A 7,639-nucleotide genomic window follows, 5' to 3' on the forward strand; every position below is an offset into this window, starting at 1 on the left:
TTTGCAAAAGAATTCCAAATACTTAATGTAGACACTCAGCCATCAAGAAGGTGGAACTAATGCCTCACTCCTTGAGTGTGGCTTTACATATGTGTAAACTTATTTTTCACATTTTTTTCTTGTGCTGTGGATGTGTCCTGGGTTCATTCTCTAAAATGCTGTTCACCTTAGACCAGAAAAAAAAATAATAACTTTACAGATTCTATTTCAATTCATGGATATTTTAACAAGAGTGACTTTGTAAAAATATGTTCCAATGGCTGATTGACTCATTGTGACTGGATCACTTATTCCAAATATTTCTTGTCTGTTTTTTTCAGTGTCTACCTTTTAGCCATAATACACGAGAATCAAATATTGGCCGCTGGGAAAAAATATTTAAAGAAAAAAAGAATGTGAACCGAACTTGTGACCATGATAATTCAATGTCTCACCACAACACTTCCTAAAACAGAAAAGTTTAAAAGGATACTCAAAGTCAATTTCCTCAATAGGGCTTTGCAGAAAATGAGGAAACTAGAGAAACAAAATTGGCAGGACACCCTATGGGTGATTTTAGATGTTTCTATGTTTTATGGGGAAAAAAATACTTTACATTTAAAATAATCACAAAGAATTATTGGAAACCCAAACTCTGGAATGTTTCCAAATTTAGTTGAACTTCTATGTAATTCTATTTAGCTAGTCATGAAGTTGATACTTTTTTTTAAATCTCTGCCTTATTTGTGTAATAAAATACACAATGAATAATTAATGCTCATAGGAAAACATGTTTGACCTTATGAAAAGAAAATAAATCTTGGGGACCCAAAATCACTACGCTAAATCAATACGCTAAATAAATGCATATCTGATTGCCTCATTTGGAAAGGGTAATCAGCAACTCAAAAGAATGAAACCATTCATCGTTATCTACCTATGATCTGGAAGCTCCCTGTCTGGCCTTCTCTTCAAGTTGTCTCACCCTTCTGGACTGAACCAATGTACATTTTACACATAATGATTGAAGTCTCATGTCTCCCTGAAATGTATAAAACCAAGCTGTGCTCCTACTACCTGGGGCACATGTTGTCAGGACCTCATGAAGATACATCACGGGGGTGGGGATCCTCAAACTTGGCAAAATTAACTCCCTAAAAAATCTAAGACCTGTCTGAGATTTTTGGGGTTCATACATGTAATGTAGGATGTTAATGTTTGTAAAACACACATTATTCTATCTACTATTAAAACTATACTGCCAATTAACTTTAGACTTTCTCAACAAAATAAAAATGTTGCCGGGCGCGGTGGCTCAAGCCTGTAATCCCAGCACTTTGCGAGGCCGAGGCGGGTGGATCACGAGGTCAAGAGATTGAGACCATCCTGGTCAACATGGTGAAACCCCGTCTCTACTAAAAATACAAAAAACTAGCTGGGCGTGGTGGTGTGTGCCTGACATACCAGCTACTTTGGAGGCTGAGGCAGGAGAATTGCCTGAGCCCAGGAGGCGGAGGTTGCGGTGAGCCGAGATCGTGCCATTGCACTCCAGCCTGGGTAACAAAAGCGAAACTCCATCTCAAAAAAATAAAAAATAAAAAATAAAAAAATAAAATAAAAATGTTGAGGTACAAATAATATATTTAAACTTAAATCATGTTGCAAGTTTTCATATGCCTACATTTTATTATTTAATATGCCTGTTTTGACTACTTTAATGCTGTAAGAAAAATGAGTAATTAAAACATGAATAAAAGTGTTTACAGAGGGTGGACATGTTTCCTCCAGCCTCAGGATTGGGGTGACTTGAAAGCACCTGCCCATCCCCAGCTTTCATCCCAGCTGTCCTGATGGTGGCTCTAAGCATTTCTCCTTTCTCTATATGTAGACCTCACCCCAAAATCAAACCCAAATCTTACAATATGTTAGGGCACGCTAAGATGATGAGCAGCCAAAGCCTCAGGCAAGAGATGTTTCTGAAAACAAGATTTGTAGAATATAATGTGTGGAAGTAAAGCCAGTGTCAGAGTTCCTTCCTCTGCACACGGGGAGCAGACAGGAAGCTTTTGCCTCACCTTCCTCACGTGGCCTGCAGCCACATCTCCCCAGGTCAGACTTGAGGAGAACAAAACTTTGGTCTTCACTGTGGACAAGCTACCAGGTGCTCCAAAGACATGGCCTCTCCTCAGGTGGGTCCTGAGGAGAACAAAGCTCTGCTTCTAATCCTAACCTCATCCCTAGACTTTGACCCTGACCCTAAACCCTGATCCATAACCTGGTCTATAATTCTGACCCTAACTTTGACCCTGACTTTTATCTTGACCCTGACCGTGACCCCACCTCTAACCATACTTCCAGCCCTGACCCTGACCCAGACCCCAATTCTAACCCTATTATTATCACTACACTCTATCTCTAATCTTACCCTCTAGTGCCAAACAGCTGTACCCAAAAGCACTTTTTGATTATGTAACTTCTTTTCCTTGAATTCTCTAAGGACATCCTAAAGGAGATGTCATTATGTATTCTGCAGTCCCTCTGAGTGGTGTGGCTTCAGATAAGAAGTTCTAACACTTTGCAAGACAGAAGAAGTGTGAAGGGTAGCAGCACTGGGTTGTCAGGAATGCATTCTGGCATTCACAATAGTCATTGGTGCTGTTCTCCACATATTTTCAGTTCATTTTTTATGAATGCATTCTGACTGCTCCATCCCACCTACTTAAATGTTTGCATGGCCATGTGACTTCTTCTTCTTTTTTTTTTTTTTTTTTTTTGCCATTGGAGGTGAGTAGAAATAATATGTGACTTTTTCAGGAGAAATCTCCAAGAAACAGTTCTACCCAGCATGCTTTTTGTCTTTTCTAGAGCAATGGGGATCTTATTGATGGTTTCTCCTTCAGCCTCGATTCCTGTGTTAGGACGACACAGCACAGAGCGACCTCTCACCTGACCCACGATGAGATACAAATAAATGAGGAAGAAGATTTTTCAGCCACTGAAACTTGGAGATTGTTTGTCACCGTGGTTTAACCTAGCCCCCACTGACTGATGCAGGGCTGAAGAATAAGTCAGAACTGGGTCTGGACATGTGAAGTGCACTCCTCCAGGCTAAGTAAAGTTCAAGTCTTGTTGCAAAGGTAACAGTGAGCACGATGTGTTATTAGCATGCATGTGGGATACATAAGGTATGTCAAGTGAGAATAATGAGAAACTCAACTTTAAAAGACAGTGCTAATTTGGACTGTGGAGAGATTCCAATGTCCTTCTTAGCATTTGAGACTGTGATGGCTGAACAAACTCATTAAGATCCCTAAATGAAGGCTTGGGATAAATATCTGAGGGTGTCTAATATACCAATTATTCATCCTAGAATGGGCAGAGTCCTTGACCCCATTCTAGGGAGACTTCCAAAAGAAAAAAGACCTGCATTTCTCCAACAACCCACATCCAGAGACTTTCCTGCACTTCTGAGCTGTGGCTAACACTCCTCACCTTTCATTCTGTCCTCAGTGTTTTGGGGAAACACCTTTAACTCTCTCTGACTTAAGGGTTAGTAAGTGGCCCTTATAATTCCCTCCAGAGATAGAAAAGACTAATGATGAGGGAGTCTGAGCTCACAGCAGCAAACGAGCATGTGTGCTCAGCAGCCAGGTGACTCATCTGCTAGATTACTACATATGATGCTCTGCAATGCTGCTTAACACAACGGGACTCTCTCCCCACTCAGAAGGTTAAATTGCTCACCTACTTCTTTTTCAGCCCTCTTGGGTTCCTAAAATGAAAAGAACTCTAGGGTGATACAGTGAATCAAAGGAGTGCCAACCGTATCATACAAAATAAAGATCCCTAAAAAATCCCTGGCCTAAGATGACAGCCTTGGCTGAGTAAGTCTGAATGTGCTGACAGTAGACATCGGAGTGTGAAGGTGGTCAAAATGTTCACATTAAAGAACTTCCACACAGATTGCAAGAAAAGAGGGAAGAACGGAGATGGCAGCAAGAGTCCCTAAAATAATAGCAGATGTTTTGAGATCAGTTATATTCTTTCCGACAAAAATTAGAGACAGAAACCAAATTTTCGCCTGAGGCAACAATTAACTGGGCAATAAGCCAGAGGTACATGTGGCGTAGAGAGATTTAAGTGTTCTCCCTTATATTAATATAAATACTAAATTAACATCATATAAATATAAACACTTGGGTCTACAGTAGTTTTAAAGGAGATCTCACAAACGGGTTTGGCTTTCGAAGGTTAGCACTGATGGCCCAGATAACTCATTTTTGTCCAGAGAGAGAAAGAGAGGATTTCATTTCATTCCAGAGAGAGAAAGAGAGGAATTTTTCGGGTCCCTTCAGGAGGGCATCTGGCTTTGCCTCGCCTTGTATGTTTGAACTATGCATACAGCAGAAGAAGACAGAATTTCACAGATTTAAGGTGTGAAAAATCACAGGGTGCTTTAAGAAGCCTGGGATTCTTCTTGGAAAAATAAGTTTATGGAGAAAAAATGAGTTGGAGAAGGTTGTTATTGAAGTGAAGCAGAATTGCTTTTAGTAATCTGCTTATTATCCTCAACATCACCTCCTTAACCTCTAACCCTAAACCCTAACCCCGTGACCCTAACCCTACCCCTACCCCAATCCCTCATCCTACTCTTTAGCCCTGACCCTTGACCCTTGACCCCAACCCCAAAACCCCAACACCAACCCTAAACTTAACCCCTAACCCTACCACTAACCTTAACACTTTACATCTGCTCAGATTCTCCAGCAAAAGCAGGGACCCTTGGCTCCTAGCTGTGCACCACTGCATCTGGCACAGGACTCCATAGCAGTCCCCAAACAGGCACCTGAATGCCCACTGTGCCAGCCATGCAGTGGAAGCCCACGCTATATTCTCACCTCCAGAACCAGGGCCCAGCGCCTGCATCAGGCTGCTCAGGGCTGAAGTGAGCTGGGACACCCAAGGTCTTCATGAAACCAAGGCTATCTCATGCCTCCTGTCACAGAGCAAGACACAGATGCAGCAGCACTGCATGCCCCCTCCTTCCCTCCGTGGCAGCTCGGCAAACTTCCAAGTCAGGGGCCCTTCCCTGATGACACTCCAAGCACAAAGCACTGGACTTTCACACAGTGAGGCTGCACACATTATTCTGTGTAAATGCCCACTTAGGCCGCTGGGAGAAAGGGTGGTACAGGGACCCTCATGTTGCCCTGTGGTATGCATGCTCTGGTTTATACGACTGCAAGCTATTTATGAGAAACTCAAGCTGAAACACCACTTGTTTCCAACGTTTTGTCGGGAGAGGATTTAAAATGTACACTCCCAAACAAGCTAGCCACAGAGCACACTGACTACTTCCCCTCTTAAGTCACTCTGAGGGCCTCTGCATCAGTCCTAGAATTGGAAGATTGGTGGAGAAGAACTGGGATGTTGAGGGGTACTGGCTACTTGCTGAACACCAGCCTCCCCTCACCTAAGCTTACAGACAGCCCAGATCCCGCCTGATAAATCAGACATTTTAACACACACAGCTCGCGATAGCAGGACTTACAGAGGCAAAACTCTAAGGCAAAGGATTGTCTCAACTCCTTGGTGTCTCAAGGAACTAAAACACTGCCTAGCACAGGTGCGCCATCAGCCTTATCACTAAATACTCCTCCGTATTTTATTCATCTTTGATTGTGGAAATGATGTAATAAACACAGTGGACTAACGACCTTTGAGATCTCTTCACAGGATCCTATCTGGTGGACCCCCAGATCTGCCAACATAGAGAAGGTACCGTAAACATGTGCAGGACAGAGGCCAGATAAAACTGTCTCTCAGCCTCAAAGTGGCCTGGCAGCCACGTGGGGTCTGGTCCATACAAGGAGTCAGGCTTTCAGCTTGAGGCACCCCACTGCACCTGAGAAACCAAGGTGTGCCTAACAAAGAAGAATCAGCCAGCCTACTCTCCCTAATGAAAGATTCTCCCCGGGGCCTGAAAGCTTGGGGCGATAACTCCTCCCTCCTCAGGCTTGGTCCCAAGGTACAAGACCACGTGCACCAGCAGCTTGGGTCAGCAAGCAAGCAGAAGCCAGAAGAGGACAGGCCAGATGATAAGTACACCCTGAAGATCAGGAGAGAGGCTGTCTAGGTACCACGGAGCAGTTACATCAGACTGGAACACGTCCCATTTACAGGAGATTAGAAAACTCCAGCCTCACCCTCACTTGGGGCTGACACCATTTTAGGCCTCAGCCCGTCTGCACCCAGGCGCTCATGAAAACAGCATGTTGCTCCACACCACCTCAAGCTGTTTGCTGGCGCTCTCAGGGTCTGAACCAATAATATAGCCTTGAGCCTAATATCCCAGGTGGTAATCCAAGAGTGATATCTGCGTGACATGCCTCCTCCTCCACCCTCCATATCCAAGTGATCACCAAGGATACACACCGGCCAGACAAGGTAGCTCATGCCTATAAGCCCAGTACTTTAGGTGGCTGAGGCATGTGGATGACCTGAGGTCAGGAGTTCGAGACTGGCCTGGCCAACATTGGAAAAGCCTGCCTCTACTAGAAATTCAAAAACAAGCCAGTGTGGTGGCAGGTGCCTGTAATCCCAGCTACTCAAGAGGCTGAAACAGGAGAATTGCTTGAACCTGGGAAGCACAGGCTGCAGTGAGCCCAGATCACATCATTTTGCTCCAGGCTGAGCAACAGAGCAAGACTCTGTCTCAAAAGAAAGAAAAGAATTAGTATAATTTTGTCTCCAGAAGAGGGGTCTTGTCCCAGGCCCCAGCAACAGGATTTTGGATCTCACACGAAATGGAATTTACGGCAAGTCGCACAGTCTAGTGACGTTAAAAGGTTTTATTAGCCACTACTAAGTGACAGAGCAGGGAGTCCTGAGAAAGCAAGAGGAGGAACGCACCTGTTTTAAAGAAAAAAAAATTTTTTTTGAGATGGAGTTTTACTCTTGTCACAATGACATGATCTCGGCTCACTAAAACCTCTGCTTCCTGGGTTTTAAGGATTCTCCTGCCTCAACCTCCCAAGTAGGTGGATTACAGGTGTGCACCACCACGTCCAGCTAATCTTTTTGTATTACTTTTCCATTTTAATTTTTTATTTAATTCTTTAAATTCCATTCCTGTAGAAACTTCCAAAAATTGCCAATGCCGACTATATTTCCAGTCGTCATGGTGGGGTATTGGGAAAAGTTTTCAATCAGCCATAATCGCACCTCAGATAAACCTCCTTGGCTACGATACTGCCACTGCGCTTCACCATGTTGGCCATGCTGATGTCCAACTTCTGGCCTCAGGTTATCTGCCCTCCTCGGCCTCCCAAAGTACTGGGATTACAGGTGTGATTACTTAATGTAAGTTTACATTAATGTTTACATTAAGTAATCACACCTGTAATCCCAGTACATTAAAGTAGAAACAGAATTACTTAATATTTGTTTATATAGGTTATTAAGAATAGTGTTGTCTCTTATGAAGGATTGTAATCAGTTTGTGTCAGGCTATTAGTATTGCTACTTTTCTTTGTTACTATTGATTTTAACAATAATTTATTAGTGTACTATTACCTTTAAAACTCATTTTTAAATTAAGAATGCTTTTTGCTTAAAGTACTGGTATATTTTTATAAGTTTTGGGTCTTTATTTAGTTAT

General features: G+C 43.0%; 1 non-coding gene across 1 annotated transcript; it reads right to left on the reverse strand.

Moving 5' to 3' along the window:
• Nucleotides 1-7,107: 7,107 nt before the first annotated feature.
• LOC141581004 (U4 spliceosomal RNA) lies at nt 7,108-7,248 on the reverse strand. Its single transcript, XR_012513399.1, has one exon. It is a non-coding gene; the product is annotated as a U4 spliceosomal RNA (small nuclear RNA).
• Nucleotides 7,249-7,639: the final 391 nt, after the last annotated feature.

Source organism: Saimiri boliviensis, chromosome 13, assembly GCF_048565385.1.
Source record: "Saimiri boliviensis isolate mSaiBol1 chromosome 13, mSaiBol1.pri, whole genome shotgun sequence".
In the NCBI taxonomy this organism is placed as follows: domain Eukaryota; kingdom Metazoa; phylum Chordata; class Mammalia; order Primates; family Cebidae; genus Saimiri; species Saimiri boliviensis.